This window comes from Melospiza melodia, chromosome 12, assembly GCF_035770615.1.
Source record: "Melospiza melodia melodia isolate bMelMel2 chromosome 12, bMelMel2.pri, whole genome shotgun sequence".
Lineage (NCBI taxonomy): Eukaryota > Metazoa > Chordata > Aves > Passeriformes > Passerellidae > Melospiza > Melospiza melodia.
The window spans coordinates 5774678-5790372 of NC_086205.1; the positions used below are offsets into that span (position 1 = coordinate 5774678).

The following is a 15695-nucleotide window of genomic DNA, read 5'->3' on the forward strand; positions in this document are numbered from 1 at the left end:
CAATCATCACTGTGATCAATATAGCTCTTTATCTACTGCTTGCTCTGTCATGTGGCAGTCAAGGGGCTAAAAAAAACCAGAAGTCTTGCAGTAGTGAAAAGGGCCACCCCATGCAGACACACAAGAACAGTGTTTGAACAGTATCTCACTGTCCAGAACAGACGAGATGACAATCTGACCACAGTCTTTTTCTAGGAAACAGCAGCACATCACGTAGTCTAAGTAGGAGAAACACTAAGCACTTACACAACACAACCATTGTAATCGTTTTTCTAACCATGTAAACATCTAGTACTATAAAAGGATGAGCAAGCTATAAATTAAATATCTGAGAAGAAACAAGGGAAAAGAACCTATTAGAACGATGGAAAAGGAGTCTGACTATGCAGGAAGACTTATGTCCTATGAAACTTAGAAGGCCTTTAGAAAAAAGGTTTTAAAAAAGATTTAAAAAGTCTGATTTCTTCTGAGGACACTAAAGACAAATATATGCATTAGATGAGGGGCAGTTCACAGCTCTGTAGAACTACGTTCTCTTCTGTTCCTCAATCAGCACCAGATTCCTGGGAGCTGTTCTGCAGCCCAGGGCAGTGCCCGAGAGCTGCCCGCGACCGCCACAGGCTGTGACAGGGGCACTTTGGGCACCAGCTCGACCCTCTCCGCTCATCACTCCTGCTCCATGGCCTCACCACCCCTGCTCCATGGCCTCACCACTCCTGTTCTACCCCCTCATCACCCCTGCTCCATGGCCTCACCACCCCTGCTCCATGGCCTCACCACTCCTGTTCTACCCCCTCATCACCCCTGCTCCATGGCCTCACCACCCCTGTTCTACCCCCTCATCACCCCTGCTCCATGGCCTCACCACCCCTGTTCTACCCCCTCACCACTCCTGCTCCATGGCCTCACCACTCCTGCTCTACCCCCTCATCAGTCCTGTTTCATCTCATTGCTCCTATCCCCTGCCCCCATCACTCCTGTTTCATGTCCTCATTCCATGCTCCTGTTTCACTCCCCTCGTCACTCCCATTCCCTCTCCTCATCACCCCTGTCCCATCCCCTCAAGAGTTCCATTCCCTCATGGCTCCCATTCCCTCTCCCCCATCGTTCCCATTTCATCTCATCAGTTCTGTTCCATCCCCTGATGGCTCCTGTTCCATCCCCTCATCGCTCCAGTCCCGTTTGCTCCCCTCATGGCTCCCCATTCCATCCCCTCATCACTGCAGTCCCGTTCCATCCCCCCTCATCGCTCCAGTCCCGTTCCCTTCCCTCATCGCTCCAGTCCCGTTCGCTCTGCTCATGGCTCCCGTCCCATCCCCTCATCGCTTCAGTCCCGTTTGCTCCCCTCATGGCTCCCGTCCCATCCCCTCATGGCTCCTGTTCCATCCCCTCATCGTTTCAGTCCTGTTTGCTCCCCTCATGGCTCCCGTCCCATCCCCTCATGGCTCCCATTCACTTCCCTCACGGCTCCCATTGCATTCCCCCACCTTGAGGGCAGCTCTCCCTGAGGGCAGCCTGCAGCACTGTTCCTCATTCCTGCCATCTCCTCCCACCCGCCACGGGCACACAATGTTAACATCGGGCACACAATGGCAAACACCGGGCACAGGCACCCCCATTTGGCACGGCCCGAGCGGCCTCGGCCTGTGCATGCAGCGGGGCGCGGTGACAGCATGGCCCTCACCCACGGAACAGACACAGGGTGACACCAGGGGTAATGGGAATCACAGAATAGCCAGGCTGGAAGAGACCTTCAGATCATCAAATCCAACCCAGCCCCAACACCTCAACTTCAATCATCAAATCCAACGCAGCCCCAACACCCCTGGCACCCAGTGCCATATCCAGGCTTTGTTAAACACATCCAGGGATGGTGACTCTGCCACCTCCCTGGGCACGCCATTCCAGGACTCTATCACCTTTTCTGTAAAAAAACTTTTCCCTAATATCCAACCTGTATTTCCCTTGGCACAGCTTGAGGCTGTGAACTCTGGCTATGTCATTTGTCATCTGGAGAAAGAACCTGAGCCCATCTGGGCACAGCCTCCTTTCAGGAGCTGCAGCTGAGTTTAAAGGTTTAATGTGACAGGTGCAGCACTGCCTATTCCAGCATGAGTGAGTGTAGCCATGATATTTTCTGAAAAATCCTTTCCTTAGGATTTTTCCTCCTGAGAAGCTGGGAGGCCTCAGGAACAAAATGTAAACATTGATTATCTGCTGCTGTGGAATGCAACAGGTGCATCTGGGATTGGTCTCACGTGGTTGTTTCTAATTAATGGCCAATCACAGTCAGCTGGCTCGGACTCTGTCTGAGACACAAGCCTTTGTTATCATTCCTTCTTTTTCTATTCTTAGCTAGTCTTCTGATGAAATCCTTTCTTCTATTCTTTTAGTATAGTTTTAATATAACATTATCGTAAAATAATAAATCAGCCTTCTGAAACATGGAGTCATCCTCGGACCTCTGTGAACAGTCACGTGTGCCACTGCAGAGCATGGAAACCCCGCAGACCCTCTGTGGGAATTCCCATTTAGCCCTAGAGTGAACCCACTCAAGGTTCTGCCCTTCTACAGCTGCACAGGTGAATTTCCAGCCAAACTGCTTCCAAATCTAAAAATAAAATACAATCAACTTGATGATAAATACAAATGCCTAAATCAGCAAAGCAGAGTTATTTCCACTCCACAAATGTCAAGGGTATCTACCTACAATAGCAAAGATTTTAAGAATTCAAGACATCTACAAAGTAGACTCGAAAGTTATTTTTAAAGATCATGTGGTACTATAAATATTTCCCAGCAGTTTAGCTAAACTGCCACATGAGCTGGCCTTATGGAATGGAAAATTAAATGTCCATTTAGTCAGGGTTTCTCCCGAAATCAGAATAAAAATATCACCATTTAGTTTTCTAAAAATATCTATGTACAAAAAACATAAAAGACCTTTTTCAAAGGCCTCCTTCCCTCACAGTGCTCACACTGGTACCAAGAGTCGTCTCTCAGCCATCAAGTCTAGATTGTCTCATTTTCCTCACGAAATACAGCTAATTTTCCACAAACAAAGATAATTTCATTTGAGTTTTTTTTTATCCCAGCTCCCTGATTATTTTGCCTGCTCATCGCCTGTAGCCTTATTCCTCTGGTGTACCCATAACACTATGCACCAAGTTTTAAAAACTGAACTCAGGATTTTAAACCCACAATGAATGCAGTTTCTACTCAAATATTAATGCCTCTAAATAAAAGTGGCCCAGTTTTCAAGAAATGCTGACCACCTAAATTTGCAAATTACTTACACAGGACTCAGAGATATGAAAAATATGCAAACATGTTAACTGGTTACAAATTAATATTTAATTTAAGTAACTTCATTTGAACAGATGGTTAGATTAGATTACCTCTAGTCATCCCTTTTTACAAAAGTTATTCTACAATTCAATGACAGTATAGCTTAAAAACAAACTGTGAAAAAAACGGTCTTCAGAATTTTTTTTTCCTGGAAAACAAGTCCACATAGAGAGAACAACACTACTAAAATGGTATTCCAGACTCAGAGGAACTTATGGACTTGGCTTGCACAAGAAGGAAAATCTTACTTCCTGTTACTTTATATATATAAATTTATGTATTTTTACATATATATACACACTATATATATATACTTTACTCAGGCAAGCATGCACATCTGCTGCTCCCTCTGAAGAATACCTATGAGGAACTGAACAAGTGAATAACAGTTAAATCCCAGGCTTTGGCTAGATTTCTGCCAATGGCCAGGCAGCAGGTAATTCTGGAACAGCAAACAGGAACACAGCAGCTTCTCACAGCCAATTAATTCAATTAATTCACAGCCATCCTCTGCTCTACCCTGAAACCACTGCATAGTCACATTAATACAGAAACAGGTTCAGGCCATCCTTTTGAGTTGTGCAAGTAAACTGAGTTACAGGGAGTGGAAAAACTCCTTTCACATTCCCATATTGCTGTGTGAAATTGTCTTTAGAAGCATCCAATCACTGGATCACACACAAACTGGGGACACTATGGGAAAACATTCCCTTTCAGCTGGCTGGAATGCAGTTTTGCATGGTTGAGAAGGAAGGAGTAAAAAGTAATGGAAGAAAGCAGCAGCTCAGAAAAGCGCTGTCATATGAGTAACAGTTCATTTGACACCTTCACCAACAGAGTCAGGGAGAGAAAAAGGAGAAAGCTCAAAGGAAAAAGCCCAGGCCAGTTATTCAGGATTCTATATCAACTAGGCTGTGAGAAAACATCTGGTAGAATCACCTTTAGAGGCATTTGTAACCAGCTCTCTTAGATATTTTGGCAAACTTCAACAGCAGCAGGCAGAGTGGACAATGCATATGTAGATCTGTTCCTGTGCACAAAGGTGAGACTGAAGATTTGGGAACAGATCACAGTTGGTGAGTTCTCAGCCCTTTTGACCCTGCTCTGTAGATCCTTCATGAACTAGAGGGAGTGTTGCCTTTTTCCCAGCCTGGAAATGAAACTTGAAATAATTTTAGTAAGAGTGGATCTTTAGTTGAAGGCCTTCAGGGGCAGTTATGGAGAGAACATCTTAAAAAATAATGTTAAAATAAAAGGCAAAAACCAAACAGCATCAGGAGGCCAGCATGAAATGTTAGGGTATGTTGAGTTCCAAGAGTAGACTCAACATTGAAATGATGGCACACTCACTCGGATATTTTAAACAAACAAACAAACAAACCCAGGCTTAACAAAACAGGTGAATGGAGGGGGCACAAGAGCAGGAGGAGGACTGGACAGTCAGACTGAATGGAAAAGGAGGAGAAGGAGGAGCTGAAGCAGAATAAAGATGTGATTTGAAGCCAGGGGTGCAGGAGGAGTGGCACAGCGACAGCTCCTCGCAGCCTCAGGGCTGCCTGGCTACTTGACAGCTCTTAAGATCATTGCAAATTGTAGGCAAAACCACAGCCTAAGGGCCTGGCTTTCGAACAGCCCGAGCTATTATTAAACTACTATGCAGTGCCTGTCATGAATCTGAAAAGATGCATTAATAATCTGAGTTTTATTACCTTATTGTACTAAGTAAGCTGTAAATAAAACTTTATTGTTAAGTTAACTGTAGAGGCCTTGTCCTCCCATTGCTCAACAAGAATTGTACCTGACTTCTTAACAGACCCACAACAAAACTAGGAAATAATCAGCCAGGATTAGGTCTGCTCTCTGGGATTTCCTTGCCTGTTCTACCACTCAAAATAATTTTTTATTCCACTGTAAACACAAAGGAAACATTCCACTTATAAGACATTTAAATATATAAATAGTTTATATTTCCTCTCCTTTGGAATTGTACAAATGAACCTAGACCAGCAAATCTCACCAGGAGCTGGCTATTCAGATGTTACATCTAGACAACATTCTACTGTAAAAAAAGTTAAAAATAGAAACTGAGGTTTTCCTCTAGGTGGACGGATATCTCTTCACACAGGGACTAAAAGATTCACCTTTTAGTTATTTCTGGTATTTTGATCAAAACCTCTAGGAAAGGGGATTATTCTCCAGCAGACAGACAGCATGTATCTACAGAGGGAGGTGAACCAGTGAAATAAAAAGCAGTTGAGGATCAAGAAGGAGTGAAATTTTCACATATAAGGAGGGCACACAGCCCTAAACACACAAGCAGCTTGTGCTTAAGTCACATACAGAGATACCATGCATTCTACAAAGTAGAAAGATGACCTTAAATGGAAAAAAAATATAGATTTTACGTGCTTCATCTGGCCAGGCATCCTTCCTGATGGGGTCTGTTTCTTATACAATCTGGATTTTTGCAGTTATTTTTCTTCCAACGCCAGTTTCAACACCCCCATCAGAGATTCAGAGGTGGCTGCTCACAGCCATTTGTCACATGGACAGGACTGGTCAAGGACTGAGCAAACACTGAAGGAAATCCAACAACTCAACTCTAATGCAAATATTTAGATATATTTTATACCTATTTTTCATCAAACATATTTATAAAGACAAGTTAAAATACAATGCCATTTGGTAGAAAAACACAATCCTAGAAACCCGTTTTGTCATGAAGATAAAGGTAATAAAGCCAAAAGTAGCCCTGGCCATTCATCACAAGGACAAAAAATATTTCAGATTAAGTAGGAATTACAGATTATTTAGCCTGAAAGGTACCCCTGGGAGTCAGCTGGTTCCAAGCTCAGCTCCAGCACCTTGCTTAGGAGTCTGCACACATAATTTTGCAAGTCTCCATGGATGGAGGCTCAGTGTCCCAGAAATGCAGCAGCCCCTGGAGCCTCCAGCATCCCTTCAGCAGGGCCTGGCTGCTCCTGGGGTTACTTTTCCCCTGCTGTGAGAGTCAGCATCTGCTTCTAAGACTTCACAAGAAATCCATCTGGCCTTTTAACTGTGAATAGAGATGCTGAGAGGACTTTATTTTAATGCTAATTGCAATTTAAAAATTCCAATTGCAAAATACCTTGTGATGATCCAAACACACACAAGCACACAAACTCCAACTAAAAACAAACAAACAAACAGGTTGCAAAACGTTTCTCCAAAAAGGAAAATATGAATTAATTTTAAGTTGTAACAATGGAATTCTCTGAGTCTCTTAAAAAAAAATTTTAAAAAGGAAAAAAGTGGGGGGAGGGAGGGAAGAAACACAAGTTTACTGACTACTGAACACCTGAGCAAGTTTTGTGTCTGGCATAAGCCTAAGAACAATGATTTAAAATTACTAAAGCTGTCTCCAGTGGACATTCTTCATTTTATTTGTTTGGGGAGCTCAGCTGCAACTTTGTTTATCTGTTTTAGTAACTTGATTACCAGAGTCAAGAATTAACTTGTCAACCTAAGTGTGCAGGCAGCAAATAGGTTGGTTTGGTTGGTTGTGCTGGGACCTTGTGAGCAGGTGCTGTATTTCCATTGTGTAATCTAATAAGGCAGTAAAAGACAAATAACTCCACATAACACAGACCCTGAACACTTCAGGGGTCAGAATTCACAATCAGGTGCCACAAGAATGTGGCACACGAGTATTTACCAGTCACTTGACATTTGGCCTAGATCAGGAACTGATGAAAATTTAAATGTGCTGACTAAAAATTGTAGCATTTCTTTCAAGTACCTAGAGAAAGGGAACTAAAGCACATCAACTTATTTAAATCCACGCTGAATTGAAAATTTTATAGAATTTTTTTCTTTAAGGCAGGAAATAGATCAATCCAAACATGTTATTCTGTCAGTTAAATACACTTTGTTAAAAACACCAAGTATGAAAAGCTTTTCTTGTCTGATTAGGTTCCACAGACATTGTTCTACCCAAATTATGACACCCTCTACACATCTGTGTTCAAAGACGAAGCTAAGAGGAGTCATTTCCTCTTGGTAATAGAGTAATATGCTGAAATATAATTCTTGTAAAGTAAAATGACTTCTCACTCTTCTCAGCTCTAATGACCAGATCTTTTTCACTCCCAACCAGGCATTCAGGACTATTTCCAGTGAGTTATTTACTCCTGCAGAGTTACATTCACACAACCACATAGCAGGAGTAAAATGCATCAGACATATATGCATTTTACATATTATATTTTACATCAGACAGATGCAGTTAAAATGCATCAGACAGATGCAGCTTTTTCCCAGTTTCTAAGGAGAATATGTTTAAACATCTGACAATCCGATGCAAAGTGGCAGATAAATGATAACATTTCCCATCTCAAGTACATGAAGGATACAGAAATTAGGAATTACACTATATCAGGATAGAAATGTTTATTTATCTGGTAGCCAACATCCACAGTCCCTGCATTAGGTAGAGAAGCTCCTTTTATCAGAAATGAGAGACACATGTGTCAGCCCAGAATTCACAAAAGCTGGAAGTGAGCTACAAACAGTGAAGGAATGATGTCTCTGATATTCATAAACTGAAAACCTGAGCAAGTTTGATGAATGATGGAACTACAATACAGGACAAAAATAAAGTCAGTCATAAGGGCCATGACTGGACAGTTACAGACCAAAAAAAACCAAGCGTATTTTCAAATTCCCTGGTAAATACAAGCAGTGCCTTAACTTTTTCCAGCAAACAGGGGCTTATATGTAATCACATCTATACCAGACAACCCCCTGCTCAAAACCACAGGCAGCATACACAGCAGCCAAGAGAAAAACCTGAAACCCATCCCAATTTCACAAGATACAACTAATTCCAAGAGGGAAGATGGTTCAGTGAGAATCCATGAGTCCATTACCAGCTGATCAACTGAAATGAGTAGAGTCACCCATTTATATTTTTAACGTAACTACAAAGTTAAATACAATAAAAGCCTAATAATCATGCTGAATTTACAGCAAAAGACAATAGAAAACCCCAGAAAACCCCAGCCCTGTAATACTTACTCCAATGAACCTTCCCTGTTTCAATCTGACTGTGTAGAGAAGATACTTTTATTAAACATTTTCTTCCTATTACTCTTGTTTTTTCAGAGGATTCCACGAGATGACCTCAATGTGATCTAAAAAAAGTAAAACACGATATAATGTAATTGACCAAATGAGAAAATCAGCAATTTGTATTTGGTGTAAAAGCTGCACCACCTTTCTGTGCAGAAATACTTAATAAACACAGTATTTTTTACTGCCTTCAAATACTACAGCACCACATTCCCACTGCACAATGTGATTAATCTAACAATTAAATTAATGTCAAATCCACAAACACCCTGCTAGGAGAAAGGAAAAAAGGAAGTAATAATTTGAATATGCAATTTATTCTAATAAGTCTTATGATCATGAATTAGTCAAAAGCATTTTTAGCTGCTATAAATATTTTCAAATTTTTGTACACTCAATTTGAACCAGACTAGCAGATCTCCATTACACTTAAAGCCAAAAAAAAGGGAGACAGAGTTGCCTTCTTATCTTAAGCACATTTTCTCTTTTTCCTATGGGCTATAAGGAGATTTCAGTGGAGGTTTTTTGTTTGTTTGGGGGGATTTTGGGTTTTTTTAAGAGTGTAATATCATCTGTAGTTCTGCTATGGAGAAGCTGAGCCGATGACACAAGTGATTCCCTATTCCTATTCACAGCTCAACCTGTGACAGGTTCAGAAGGTCTCTGACCAACCAACACCCTGCAGATGCACAGGGCAGAACATCTCCACAGAGACAAGGCTCATCCTCCTCAGCTGTATGCTGCAAATGGAGCTCTCAGGAAAGAGAAGTGAACAAAAACCATTCAATCCCCCCGAGCAGCAAGCAGTGCTATCTCCAGGTTTGCAGGCCAAGCCACAAAGCACAAGACATGTAACTACCCTGCACTTCCCACAAACAATTCTTTTTCTAAACCACACCAGGCACGTCCCCTGTGCTTGTGAGAACTCAGCACAGTGACCAGGAGGGAGGGAGGGAGGGCTGTCACTGCCTTGTCCCACACAGAGCAGAATTCCTCTGGGAATTGGCACCTGGAGCCCTCTGAAGCAACTCCAACTCTTCCGTGGCTTTGAGGGATAAATCCTTACTGCCTCATACTTAGGTCTAAAAAAAGTTAACTTACTGCTCCATGCACAACCAGGTCTAAAAAAAGTTCAGTTACTGCTCCATGCACAACCTTTTGGTGCATAAAGGTGTTGTCACAAATGGGTTTTCACCTGGTGTCGCAGACATCTTGTCATGAAAATCTTTTCATTAGGATTTTTCCTGCTAAGAAGCTGAGAAGCTTCAGCATCAAAATGTAAACAATGATTATCTGCTGCTGTGGAATGCAACAGGTGCACCTGTGATTGTCCCATCTTGGATGTTTATAATTAATGGCCAACCACAGCTCAGTTAGCTTGGATTCTCTGTTCGAGACACAAACCTTTATTATTCATTCCTTTCTATTCTTAACTTAGCTAGCCTTCTGAGATGAAACTTTCCCTTCTACTCTTTTAGTATAGTTATAATGTAATATATATATAATAAAATAATAAATCAAGCCTTCTGAAATATGGAGTCAGATGTACGTCTCTTCTCTCATCCTGAAAACCCCTGTGAACACGGTCACAACCTGGTGTCCAACAAGCCACTCCATACACACTGAGTTGATTTATTTACAGAGGCATGAGTTAATCCGAACACACACAAGAGAAAAAAAAGACTAGAGAAAAATTACTATTATGTAATTTGGAAATTGCAAGGACAAAGCATCAGTGTGAATCTCACAGAAGCAAGGCTGAACTACCAGCCTGGAATTCATGTTTTACAGCCATGTCAATATTTGTGCTTGTGGAATCAGAAAAATCCTAATCAAAGGCTACTGGCCAGCAGGCAGGATCTTAGGAGGGGCTGTGAAATGCATCCTGCCAGAGCTCACAGGCATGACAAGAGAACTTCCACCCAGGGAAGAAATCCTGCAGGACCTGTGGCCCCTCACACAAGGGGCACAGTGTGTGACTGAACCATACCCCATGGCAGGAGCAGGACACTGACTAAAAGCTGGATATTCCAAACTTCTAGAGGTCAGTGGCTAACTAGACACATGATGACCAATCAGATGGTGGGTGCCCAAAAATTACCCAGGGTCTATAAATGGTACAGCTTAAACAAGCCACTGCATTGTGAACAGCTCCTGTCACAGCTCCCTGTCCTGTTTCACCTCTTTTCTCCCAGCATTTTGGATCTCTGCAGCTCAAACATCACACTGACAACAGGCTGGTCCTCTACAACCAACCGTGGGGGATCAGCCAGCCCTTGAGACCTACAGTACACAAACAAAGCAGCCATTGCTACAGCCAAGCATGAGAAACAAACCCTTCACTAGAGGATGAGAGGGTGCAGCCTTGTTTTTCTCACCAACCAACCCTCCCCATTCTGCAGAGCAGGGGTAAGAGAGGTGGCACCCAAGGGCTGCAGATCACACATGGGCAGCCAGGACACCTCCCACCTTCACACCACCAGTGGAGAATTTGCTGGTTACATCCAGAAGACAGGGTACAAACCCTGCTGGCCTTTTACTGCCTGTGAACAGCTGCTGAGGAGTCCAACCATGTCACAAACCTGCCAGCACCATCTTGGGGAGCTGCATAAGGACAGGAGGACTTGGAGGCACTGCCTCACAAACTGCACTCTCTGAGGACATCTCTTTTCCTCACTGCACCTCTCTGGGGAACATGGGAAAAACAGAACTGGCAGCTGGACACTACAGACAGCCTCTCTTGTGGGTCTGCTGGGTGTGATCTCAGCCAGAACACACCACCAAACCACCATGGTCCCACACCCATTAAACTTCTTCTGACAGCACCCACCAGGGACCCAACAGAAATCCTTTTCCATTCCAGCTTGCATGAGAAACTGCATTCAGCAAAATAATAATTTTTGTGAATCCTTTAATCACATCCTCATTACATATATAGTGATTTTCTGTAAATCATAATTTGTTTTTTTCCTAAAATATTAACAATCTTATGAGGCAATTCAGCAATCATAACACTGTGTGGTAGCAATCAAAATGCCTGTGACAATACAGTAAAAGTTTTTAGAGCTCTTCACCTACACCCCCTATGTCCAAGCAAACATTTCTGAATGTATTTTATATTTATATATATGTATATATATAATATACATATATATGTATATTATATATTACCATATATAATATACATATATATGTATATTATATATTACCAAAAAAAAATATCACAAGGAAAGAAAGGGGGAAGAGCTACAAGAAACTTTTGCCTAAAACTGCTGTGTGGCATAATGTTCAAGATAAACAATTACAAGTCAAGGGAATAGGCCACTCACAAAGACAGAGAAAAGGAAAGAGAAGAGAGAAAAAAATAATTCATAAACAATGTAAGGTGTCACATAGAAATCACTGGGCTAATGGTGGCCCTGTTGTCTTCTGCTCTATAACAATTTCTAGGCCCATCAGACAGGCTGCTGCTCTGTCAATTCTTCCAGAGTACACAAAAAATCCATTTGTCAGAGAGGATGCTGCAGGTTTACTTCAGGATAAGGAACTCTGAGTGGGCTGAATGACATAACGCAGCAGTTTCTTGGGTATCTTCTCTGTAATTAAATCTCTTACTCTGGAAGACAGCACTGAAGCAGACATCAGGAGAGACTGGCAGAAGTTTAGGACAGTGATACACAGCTGGGGCATTTTAGAGCTTTTGGTTCACAGCTTTGGTTACCTCAAAGCTGCCTTGAGCATTTCATGCTCTCAGTAGTGCTGAAGACTGGACAGATGAGTATCAAAGTGAATTAGCTGCTGTAACAATGGAGAAACTCACCTGTCGCAGACATCTTTTATGAAAAACCCTTTCCTTAGGATTTTTCCTCCTGAGAAGCTGGGAGGCCTCAGGAACAAAATGTAAACAATGGTTATCTGCTGCTGTGGAATGCAACAGGTGCATCTGGGATTGGTCTCATGTGGTTGTTTCTAATTAATGGCCAATCACAGTCAGCTGGCTCAGACTCTCTGTCTGAGCCACAAGTCTTTGTTATCATTCTTTGCTTTTTCTACTCTTAGCTAGCCTTCTGATGAAACCTTTTCTTCTATTCTTTTAGTATAGTTTTAATGTAATATATACCATAAAATAATAAATCAAGCCTTCTGAAACATGGAGTCAAATCCACATCTCTTCCCTCACCCTGTGAACACAGTCACACTCACCATTTCACCAAGTCAGACACAAAAAAGTATGAAGGATCAGTAAATACACCAAGTATCTTCAACTTTAAAAAATACTGAAACATATAAAGCAACTCAGTCTGAAGTTCCAACAATAACAGACACTTCAAGAGCATTCACTGCCAATAACTAAGCCATCACAACTCAAGCGCAGGAACTAAAACAGTGAGCAGAAGAGAAGCTCACAGCAGTGCACATCTGCCTAAATGACAGCAACTTCCAGCTTCTGCACACTGCATAGGCTGAAAATGCAGGTTCAGTCAGCATTGAATGGAGTATTTCATGTCTGTTACACAGTGGTGTGTGCCAGCTGACCCAGAGCAGAGCTGGACACAAGCACTGCCCCAGCAATGCAGGGCCCAGAGTCCCTTCAGCAGCACAGACCAGCTCTGACCTCTAAAAGGTGCCACCTAATTCTGCAGTGACATCAAGAGACAAAACTGCCCATGGACAGCACACTGTTACACACAGGACAGCATTCTTCTTTGTGCTCTACTTTCCCAGGTGTTGGTGCTTGGTCAGAAACCAGTGATATCCTTTGAAAAGCCTCAGACTTCTCTGAAATGTGAAACCCACGTATCTTGTACAAAATCTTTTAACCAAAACTGAACAGGCATAGAGCAACAAGTTCTCATTGCACAAGAACAGCCACAGAAAAAGAAAAAAAAAAGGCAGAGACAGAAATTACAGAGCACCAAATGAGCTCAAAAGAGATATCTATGTCAGATTGCAAGTCAGTTTATGTCCTTTCTTATTCCTGAAGCTGGGCCACAGCGATTGTGGCCACATGCCCCAATTGTCAACAACATGCACTCTGGGCAAAGCACAGACCACTTAGCATTTTCCAGTATTATTCTTTAGGTTAAACAGATAAAAACATGATTTGAGGCCAGATTCAGTTATGCCTCACCAAGAAGTCGATCCCATAATTACATTTATGCAGTGGGTGATTGGTGCAGGAGCCCACAGTGACTCACAGTCTGAGGGAGCCTCGTTCACCCTTCCCAGAGCTGTGCCTCACTGAGCCCTGGCTCACCTCTGAAATCCCCTTCAGAGCCCAACAGGCCCGGGTAAAACTCATTGATACTCACACAAGCACAGACTGGTACACCTCACAATGAATCATGTTTTTACTCGGTTACACAGGCTGCTGAGCTCCCTTCCAGTTCAGATCTGCAAAACAACATCCAAACGATCTTGCAAGTTTCCACCTTTATTTTGAACATAGCTTTTCTTTTGATCACAGTGATTCTTAAACAGGGTGTCTGTTACAGACATTTGAATTTATCTGGGAGGGTGGGAGAGTGTGTCCCTCCCTCCCAGTGATGTATCCTGCCTGATGGTGTTCAAGGTTCAGTAACCCTCCTGCTAATTCTATCTTAGAACTCAATTCCATTGGAGTTGTGAGGAAATTATCTTTTTTCCTTACAATAAAGTCAAACTTAAGAACAAAAGACTGTCGGTGTTTACTGGCACTGGAAAAATGAAGGACTTTCCATTAAAGCAGCAAGAACAGATAGTTCCAGACAGGAAGCAATCACCTGCACTATTAAGGATCAACAAACAGAAACCTAAACAAAAATAATTTGTTTTTATTTTCCCAGAACGTTTCACTTGTCTTTTTCCTGCTCTGTCACCTTCAAAAGAAATGCCTCTGGGCAAAGCAGAAGGGGAACACATCACTGTTAGGGAAGCTTAGCAAAAAGAGGCTCCTAGACAGCAAATTTTCCTCTCAGACTGTGCCAGACAGGCAGACATCCCCTGACCTGAGGGCAGAGTGCTGAGATGGAGATGGGCAAGGTCTGTGCTGAGGGAGACCCTGCGATGCCCTCAGCACTCAGGGCTGGCTGCCAGTGCTGATCGCTTCTAATGACAAGTGCAGGGGAAGAAAAGCTCCCAGGAGAGGCTCTGGCCTGGAGGATGTGCTCTGCCTGCCACTCCACGGTTCAAAAAGCACAAAGTTCAAGGCTGCTGTGACGGTTCTGTGAAAACAGCAGCGTGTTTGTTATTTCAGATGACTCACAAACAAGTGCTTAGATCTGCTTTATACTGCTCCACAAACACAGAGTCAAGTGAGCAACACTTTCCAGCCTTTATAGTGCTCCACAAACACAGAATCAAGCGAGCAACACTTTCCAGCTGGTTTCCAGTTCCGCTGCAGCACGGGGCACAAGCGATGACCCAGCTGGCTCAGCAGCCCCGAGCTGGGACAAAGCCCTGGATGGCTCACCCTGAACAGACTCATCCATGTGAAGATGGAACTCCTCCCAGGGCCCACAGGTCACTTCCACCTCCATGCCAGCCCTGCAGCTTCTCCACCTCTGGCTCACTCCATGTGGCTGAGAGCAGTGAGGAACGGGAAGCTGCGGTCACAGGGCAGTGCTCCTCTTCCCAGAAATCCTCACCTACAGGTGAAATGTGAGCCCCAAAGGCTCGAGCTGAGCCAGCCTCACCGCTGAGCAGCAGTTTGGGCAGGTGCAGACAAAGCCAGCATGCTGCACAAGCCCCTGTGACACCTACAGAGGTGTTTGCAGGAGTCAGTGAACCCCCAACCTGCCATCCCTGCACACCCTCAGCAGCCCTGGCACCCAAATTCAGCTTCCCACATCCTACAACGGGCTGCAAGCAATAGTAAAATATTTGATTCTGCATGGATTTTCATTACATCTAGAGCAGAATTTAAGGACAGAAGTCTCAAGGGCAAAGGCAGGGGCATTAACAGCCAGCAGCACAGCAATTCCTGTTTCTTTGCACTTCTATCACAACACAATCACAACCCATACTTTTGTTTTTCAAGCTGCTCCTGAATCTAGAGTTAATTACTGGGCAGAACACAAGGATTTGCTCTCAAACAAATTTACCCCTGCAGCATTACTTTCAATAAAGAAACCTTATATTTGTTTAATGAGATATTTTCAGCCATTCTAAAGTTTATGGTGTCCTTTTTCATGATTTCTCTCTGATTGCCTTGAACTCTGAAAGGCCAAGGTCCAACACAGCACTTCCTCTGAACT

General features: G+C 43.0%; 1 protein-coding gene across 3 annotated transcripts in view; it reads right to left on the bottom strand.

The window, feature by feature from the left end:
- Positions 1-15695, bottom strand: part of PIK3CB (phosphatidylinositol-4,5-bisphosphate 3-kinase catalytic subunit beta) — a 92740-nt gene that overhangs the window by 42615 nt on the left and 34430 nt on the right. For 2 of the 3 annotated variants that reach the window (XM_063166514.1, XM_063166517.1), the window contains one exon: positions 8407-8522. The gene's annotated coding sequence lies outside the window, so the exon portion shown is untranslated. Of the gene's footprint in view, positions 1-8406; positions 8523-13772; positions 13855-15695 lie in introns of all 3 variants that reach the window. The other variant, XM_063166515.1, reaches the window with a different exon arrangement.